At 45.9% G+C, this 8,985-nt stretch overlaps 1 non-coding gene across 1 annotated transcript; it reads right to left on the bottom strand.

Annotated features, from left to right (window-relative positions):
• Nucleotides 1–7,125: 7,125 nt before the first annotated feature.
• On the bottom strand, nucleotides 7,126–7,198 carry TRNAT-GGU (transfer RNA threonine (anticodon GGU)). Its single transcript has one exon. It is a non-coding gene; the product is annotated as a tRNA-Thr (tRNA).
• Between the last annotated feature and the right edge of the window lie 1,787 nt (nucleotides 7,199–8,985).

The raw sequence follows: 8,985 nt of genomic DNA, 5'->3' as shown, positions 1-8,985 counted from the left end.
GTACGCCGATTTCTGGGCCTCTGTGCTTATCACCGCCGCTTCGTGCCGAACTTTTCGAAAATCGCCGACCTTCTACAACAACTCGTCAAGGACGACGTCGCCTTCGTCTGGGGCCCCAAACAATCCGATGCTTTCCGCGACCTTCAACAACGCCTACAAACACCACCGATCCTTGGTCACTTTGACACCGAAGCAGACACAGAAGTCCGCACTGACGCGAGCAACCTAGGCATCGGAGCTATTCTCGTGCAATATCAAGATGGCGTGGAACGCGTCATCGCCTACGCTAGCCGCACGTTGTCATCTGCAGAGAAGAACTACTTGACGACTGAAAACGAATATCTGGCGGTTGTATGGGCCATAACAAAATTCAGGCCCTACTTCTACGGACGCCCCTTCCGAATCGTCAGTGATCACCACTCTCTCTGCTGGCTAGCGAATCTGAAAGATCCTTCGGGCCGTCTTTCAAGATGGAGCCTTCGGTTACAGGAATTCGATATAACGATGGTTTAAAAGTCTGGCCAGAAACACACCGACGCTGACTGTTTTTCCCGCGCACCCGTCGAGGTCGCTGCAGAAGACAAGGATGAAGACTTCAGCTGCCTTGCTATTCTCGCATCACTAAACATGGCTCAGCAGCAACGCGAAGACTTAGAATTACAACCACTGATCAAATACCTTGAGGGACGTCGCCCACAACCACCACGTCAGTTGGCGCGTGATTTATTATCTTTCTGTCTACGCCAAGACATCCTCTACAAGCGCAACTTTCATCCAACGAAAACTGTTTACCTCCTCGTCATTCCTGCTACTCTCCGCGATGATATTTTGCGTGCTTGTCACGACGAGCCATCGTCATGGCATCTTGGCTTCGTGCGTACTCTAGCGCGGATCAAGGGTAAATACTACTGGCGGAAACTTACGAAAACCGTCCTGCAATACGTCGAGACATGCACAGCCTGTCAGCACCGCAAAAATTCAACGACAAAACCAGCCGGTCTGCTTCAGCCTTTGCGACCCCCTCACGCACCTTTTGAAAAGGTAGGGATGGATTTACTCGGCCCATTTCCGAAGTCTACGGCTGGTAACCGCTGGATTGTGGTTGGCACCGACTACTTCACCAGATACTGCGAAACACAAGCCGCCCAGCGAGCAACTGCTTCCGAAGTCGCCGACTTTTTCATCAAGAACATCGTTCTCCGCCACGGTGCTCCCGCTGTCGTCATCACAGATCGTGGTACTGCTTTTACGGCACAGCTGCCCCAAGAGATTCTGTTGCTGAGCGGCACGATGCACCGAACAGCAACTTATACCACCCGCAGACTAACTGGTTAACCGAACGCGTTAACAAAACGATTGCAGATATGCTTTCGATGTATGTCGCCATGATCAGAAGAATTGGGATGAAATCCTCCCGTATATAACATTTGCCTACAATACGGCTCTGCAGGAAACCACCGGCTTTGCTCCTTTTTGTCTGGTTTATGGCCGCGACGTCACCACAATGCTTGACATCATGCTGCAACCAACTCTGCCGGACACGATTACCCCGGACGCAGATGTATTTGTTCAGCGTGCCGAAGACACCCGGCAGATGGCCCGCTTTCGCATTTTATCGCGGCAAAAACCACCACAGAGCAGTAATATACGAACCCGGTGACCTAGTCTGGGTTTGGACTCTTATACGTCAACGTGGACGCCCAGAAAAATTGTTATGTCGGTACTTCGGACCCTACCGAGTTCTTCATCGCCTCGGCGAAGTGAGCTACGACGTTGTCCCAGCAGGTACGTCACACCATTCTCGTACACCACACTTCTCGGATGTGGTTCACGCCTTCAGGATGAAGCCTTACTATTCGCGTTGACTGCAAGTCAAGAACTTAGGGATGTAGCAATAGCCTTCAAGACAATTGTACATTTCTTTCTTGCTTGTTTATTTATCATCTCGTCCTTTTTTCTTTTCAATGGACACAGACATTTTTGACTACCTTTGGTCATTTTTCGGAGCCATGGAATTCATGCGATGCTTCTTATTCTTTTTTTTCTTTGGGGAAAGGGTAATGCCACACTGTGTTGGTGTCAGATGACGAGAGCGAAGAAGTGAATGGCTGCTGTGGCTGAGTAAACAGTCATCCACTTCGAGTTCCTGTCTATCGTTTCCTCTCGCGACAATATTATCATGGACCGAATGATTTCGTAAAATGATTAAACTTGGCACGACACAGTAGAGTTGTCGTTATGCGCTATGAGAATTGGGAACCTCTAGTGCACGGTTTTATCATAAAACCTCTGCAATTGTTGTTAGGTGACTTTTGATGTGAATTGACCTAGGGTTACTTTTTGTCGTTGTTGTACACGGTGTGTTTCAACGTAACGCAAGGATGAGTGGTTAGACAAACTGTGAACGATTAAGCGTTTTGGTTAGTAGTGCCATGTATCTTGCAACGCTGTAGGAATGAAAGTAATTAAGGAGCTCAGGAGAGCCCAGTGGTTTTTTTTTTTTACTCAGAAGCGTTTGCATAAGCAGGTAACTTTAACCAAATGAACCTTCTAGAAAGCAGTGTTTGTCTCCTAAGTTTTGTTGATGATTCATTTTAAGAATAATCAATTGAGTGATCATATGAGCAGATTAATAAGCTTTCCCTAAACGTTGAGGTAGACCATGGACTATAGGTCACAGTGTAGGTGAAGGTTTCGGGAGGCTGGTGAGCTTAATGTCTCAGTAGTGGACGGTTATTGGTGACCGTAAACAAAGACGGACGTTAGGACAATTTTAGCACTCACTGAATCCGAGTTCCAGACCAATGCTTTCAGCAGGACAGAATCGATGAAACTGGTCAGCGACGAAAAGAAGGAAGCCGCTTTCTTAAGCCGAGAGGCAGTACGAATCAGCCGTTCACCTTTGAAAGCTGCAGTTTACGACTGAGTTATTGACATGCGAGAAATCAAGGCCTATAGGTGCTGTTCTGTATTAGGACGACAGAGGTAACGAGCAAAGCTGCACTCTACTTGAGCCACAGATTGGGTTCTCGAGAGATGACGTACTGCGCTTCTGGAAAGGAGTGCGCTTGCATTGTGTAGGTCATTCATAAGTTGCAGTCTTATATCGGAAGTGCTAAATTTAAAGTAGAGACAGACCATTGTCCCCTTTGGTGGCTGCAAACTGTGACATCGAAGAACAGTCGTCTTGTGGGGTGGAGCTTGATTCTTCAAAACTATCATTTTGACATTACGTAAACGAAGGGCAGGCAAATTGAATGAAAACGCTGTCGTGCTCAGTCGCCTTTTCTAAGCTATCTAGGGGTGTTCTTGATGTATCAAAATTGATATTTTAGTTGTTTTTTTTTTCGTGAAACTTATCATGTGATATGTGTAAGGTACCACGTCTGGTTTCTCAGCGCAAGTGAGTCCTGATAGTTTTGTGTGAGCTTTATGTTAAAACTAGTAATGAAAATTGCTTTGCCATCCTTCATTTGGCTTGGTTTGTTCGAAGGGGGCCGAGTGCTTTCTTGTGCATGTGGTCGAGTTTCAAAGACGTTTTAGTAGTTTTCGGCAATTACCCAGACAATGCGACAAGCGAAGGCGAGTTCCTGGCATTCAACTGCGGACCCTTTCGTCATCCCTTCGAGCAGTAGCGGTGACTGCAAACCCTCCGTGACTCTTCTGGCGAGGGGGAAGCTGTTATGATCTTCGTCAGTAGGCGCCATGCTGACCCTGAGAAACGTAGCCGGGCAGTGTTCCCACGCCCGAAACCCCAGTTCTCTCAGAACCAGCGTCCAGCGGCGGGGAGCGAAAAAAAAGATTAGAAGATGGTCCGTGAGCCAATGTTCCTACAAGCAATCCCTCCGGGCCAGTTTGTTAGGGCCGGTCCACGCGCTTCCCGCACAGCCACAACGCACGCGCCGGCACCCCTCCCGCACGCAAGCGGGGGGACAAATAAGCCAATTGGTGATGCTCTTTCACCCTCTGCTTGGGTGCGCCAGGTGTGCCGGCACATGCGCTGCGGCTGTGCGGAAAGCGCGTGGTACGGCCCTAACAAGCAGATCGACCACACAGGTCATGTCTTTACGATTCAAGTATCTACTCCTTGGCTGCCCTTCCTGGGAAAGGCGGAAGGAGCAACCCAACCGCCAAATTGTTCCGGGAAGGAACCGCATTTCCCCTCTCCTCAGAGCATTGCGTTGGGAGATGCAATAACTATTCGGTGGACCGTGTGTTAATGACTGATGCCCTGTGTGTGGTGTTTTGTGTGTGTGATTGATGTTCCAATCAAAGAGGAGGAGACTAACAGGGCTTATAACGACGCTGCAGAGTGCTGGTCGTTGCTATGAACCATGTAACCGCTCGACCACCACGCGCGTGGTTTGTGAAACTCCTAACATCTCTATGCTGTAAATAAGTGTAGATAGTGCCGTAAACCTGTGTTTTTTGTATCCCCATCTTGTAGTCGTTCGTTTCCTCCACCCGAAGTTATACCACGCTACCACAAGAGAGCGGGTCCGACGTAACCCGGACGTTCCGGCAACCTACGTCAGCGGGGAAGCGTCGGTTAGACCCCGGTTTGCAACAACTGGTGATCAGCGCAGGGATTCGGAGCGACTACTGGCGAACAGCGCAGAGATTCGCAACAAGACCACTTGTGACACTGATGCCGAATTGGTTTTCGTGTCTCCTAGCCATATAGAAGAGTCAATTTAATGCACCTCAACAGCTCGGGGTCATGTGACCCAAAGTAAACGTCACATATGACGTCATTGGTAAAGCGATCGGCTTCGAATGGCACTGCAACTGCAGCATCTTGTCAAGAGATTTCGAGGTCACGTGACAAAAAAAAGAAAGGAGCGCTTTATTTGCTTTATGGTTCGCTTGCACTATTTCAAGTCATTTTGCATTCTTGTGGTCGTCATCCACGCTGTGTAGTTCGTTAACTTGGCGGCTTGAGCTTTCTTCATAGCACCGTGGTACCCCGTTTTCTTCTGCGTGGTGCAACGCAGAAGAAAACGGTACCGTGGTGCAACTCGGCCGAAGAGGAATAATATTTGTCAGAGTTTAAAATTCCAAAAGCAGGTCAGATTATTAGGGAAGCCATGCAAGGAAGGGCTGCGGTGATTTCGACCACCTGGGGTTCTTTACTGTGCATCGGAATCTTATCACATGGGTCTCAAACATATTTGCCTCCATCGATGCCTCTATCGAGAATGCTACCGCCACAGATTTCGTCCCGCGACCTTCGGATCACCTAGGCAAGGGACCAGAGTGAGTGCTAATCTCACCGGCGAGTGTTTTGCCGTGCGCAGCGCGTTTTCTGATTTCCACTATTTTGAAAGAGCCAAGATCCTTGCATATGCAAGGCCGCCAAGGTTAAACGCATAAGCGTAGGTTGTCAACAGCTAGATTTTGGAATATAGCGCCAGAGAGTGCTGTAGCGTGCCATTATGCCAGTCTAGACAAGTTTCTAGACCCGTGTAGTTGTCCACTACTCACTGGTTACTTCAAAAATTAGAAGCGTCTGAACACCGCGAGGCAACCGAATGGTCATCGGGAAGACTCCAAACTGTACACCTTTACACTTCAATATATCACTTTAATTTAAAGTGTATGGCGCTAACAGCCGTATCAGCAAATGCTGTCAAACATGTTCCCTAAGTATGTTTGCCGCCACACAACAGCGTGCCCACATGACCGGCCGTTCATGTAGGCTCCCCATAAACAACACACTTGGAACTCCCCTTAACAACAATCATTACTCTCAAACCTGCACAATGACACATGACACGTCTATGAGTGCCACAAAAGAGTGACTTCGATTACGCGAGCTTCCTTTGCCGGGCTCTTCAATCCGACAGGAAGCGCAGCGTCAAACGCGCCTTCCCCACCTGTTCTCGTCTCTCCTGTGGCCAGGGGAAGTCTCCCAACCCTGTTTCATTTTTTTTTTGCTTTTTCAGTGACGTCATATGTGACGTTCACTTTGGGTCACGTGACTCCGACTCTCCCAGAGTTGCAGTGCGCCATTGTTCTTCGTTGGGTGGCTCACCGAACTACAGTGGCTGTGACCGAGTAAATACTTCACTGCCTTGGTCGTTCTACAGGTTCCTTTCTCAGAGGAGGGATTGACTTGGAATGTCGTAAAAACAGCAAAAAATACCTCGCTTCGGCACAGTAGCTACCGTTCACGTTCTGTCAAGCCAGGCGTCAGGCACCACGCTTGTTACTATGGCAACAAGGTAAACATGACTTTGAAAGCAATAAAATAAAATAAAAACAAAATAAAGCAACGATGGGCTGCGAGCTTTCCCTACATAGGTGCTTCCAGCTTATTTATTGGGGCAGCCTTCCAACGACACGGGAGAGTGAAATGTGGTGAAGTAACCCCGCGAAAATCGTGTTGAAGGCCAGCATTTTCTTTTTCTTGTATTTTGAATTTTCTAAGTCGAATAACTTCAGATTGCGCGCCGTTATCACTGCAGTTTTTCCTGCATTAGTCTGTCTGTACTTCGGTCTACACAACCAACGAATAAAACATGGGGGGTTGAACAGTGTTGGAGGGCCCCTTTAAGCTTTTCATATATTGCAGAACTAAATGTAATAACACATGAACTTTTTAATTCCAAACGAGAAATACAGGTTTGTGGTACTAATGAATGCTTACCAACTAGCTCAGTTCTCCGCAGTTTCTTTGTTCACCAGTTAGGTTTCAACTATTGTCTAGGGACTATTGTTTCAACACATGGATGCCGCACGGGCTTCTTCACGAAAAAAAATTTACTTTTTGGGGTTTATACGTGAATTTAAACGTGGGAGTGTCAGTCATCGTCATCTGTAGCCAAGCGGCGAGTGTTTAACACCCTTTTATGAGCCTGTGTGGCGTCACGTTGCACGTGAACTTTTTGCGAACGGGCAGCTGACCAATAGTCCCTCGTATACAACCTAGTGGCACCAAGTCTGCCAGTACGAGACCCTCGTTAATGAATGAGGGAAAGAGGTGTATAACTAAGGAATCGTCTTTCCGTGTTTTGACACCATATTAATGAGATCTAACAGACAATGCCAAGGAATGTATAGAGGAAGTTATTAGAACCAATGTATTGTAAATAAGAAGCAAGAAAAGTGGGTCAAAAAATAACCTGCCGTGAGCAGGAATCGAACCTACGACCTTCAAATAACCTGTTCGATGCTCTAACCACTGAGCTATCACGGCTATGCATATATATATATATATATATATATATATATATATATATATATATATATATATATATATATATATATATATATATATATATATATATATATATATATATATATATATATATATATATATATATATATCCGACCACTGGGCACTGGATACAACACGGCAGCGGGCGAACGCCATCGCGTGGTTTTATTTCATATCTCTCGCGTGGTTTTATTTCATATCTCGCGGGCTTTCTTTTCCTTCTTTTTTTTTGTACGCCAGAAAAACTCAATGTATCGACCAATATCCAACTACTTTTTTAATATTCGGTTCCAGTTACGTCGAAACACGTACATTGAAACGCAACCTGTAAGCAAAGCACCCTTGGAACCAGTGCTGCCAACTCTAAGGAAATTTCCCTAGATGTAAGGAATTTCGGTTGTATTTATGGGAAAAAAGAAAATTTGTCAACATCTAAGGAAATTTTTTGCTTCCTCGTGGAGCGAGCAGATCGACGGAGGCATAGAGTTTCATGAAATAATACTTGTAAGTAACTCTATGAACGGAGGGACAGCCCGCCCACAACCTCTTTTTTTGTTCCTTCTTGCACCTTTTCTTTTTTACACCACCTCTAAACTCACCCAAAAGCGCTGTGCCATGCCCAGTAGTGGTGACGAGGGGTGCAAGGCGGGACGGGGCTGGTCGCCGTCGCCAACGCTGTGTCAGTGCTCTCCTCTCCCCCACTTCCTTGCGGTTCATTCTGTGAAGTCCGCGTTCGACGTCAATTGCCTGAATCCCGGTTTGAACAAAAGAAACGGTGCTCTTCCTCGAGGCCGCCAAGTATATATATGTTTTCTGTTACACCAGTCTCCCATTTTAAGGCGTTTCACCCGCGGCGTCATTTCTTTTTTTTTTTTACCGGTTTTCCTTTTTTTGTGGACGCTGTCACGTTGCTAGTGGGCTGGCCCGTGGAGCAACGTGATTCCGCCAAGGTCACCAAGATTTCTGTGAAAAGCGCCACCAGAGCAGTAGGCTGCATGTATACGGTTATTTGAGAAGCTGAAAAAAAAAAGTTGTAAAACAAAAAGTGCTTGGTGGAAGAATGCAAGGGTATATTTGGAACGAATATATGGCAGTCAACATTTTTAATAAACATATCGTTTCGTTACCACTCAGCAGGTTGCAAGGGATGAACTGCCACACGGCATAATAGGCTTTCACGGTTAAAACTATTTTTCGTCAGACTATCCTGCATCAGATATGACAAAGATTGAGAGTGACGATAGTTATAGCGCGAGAACAAAACGACGACACAGAGACAAGAAGGACACGAAAGACACGTGTGGCAGCTTGGGCTAGTTGGTATGGCATGACGATAATTATAGCGCGAGAGTGATGTTTTTCAAGACATTGTTTACATATTAAGTAGGCGTGCATCACTTCATGTTTTATATGAACATCACCAAGCATTTTCTGCGGGAGAGTTGCAAAATAACAGAATTAATGATTAATTTTTGAAACCTTGCTCGCTGGAATATTTCACGTAGTGCGCTTTATATGGTCGTTCTGGTTATTATTATTATTATTATTATTATTATTATTATTATTATTATTATTATTATTATTTGTAACTTAAGTGCTATTACAAGTGCACTGTATTGTAGTGTAAGATTTTGGTGTTTTGCTTTGAAAAATGTTCGTAAGTGTTATTTTGATAATTTATTTCTTCTTAAACTTTTATACAATGTCTTTTTTTTTTTTTTTGGTGACGTGTAAAGTACTGCGATACTACATGTCTCCCCGCCCCC

This window comes from Rhipicephalus microplus, chromosome 1 (assembly GCF_043290135.1).
Source record: "Rhipicephalus microplus isolate Deutch F79 chromosome 1, USDA_Rmic, whole genome shotgun sequence".
Taxonomy (NCBI): Eukaryota; Metazoa; Arthropoda; class Arachnida; order Ixodida; family Ixodidae; genus Rhipicephalus; species Rhipicephalus microplus.
Note: the sequence above shows the minus strand (reverse complement) of the source record. Positions and strands in the feature narration are given on the sequence as shown.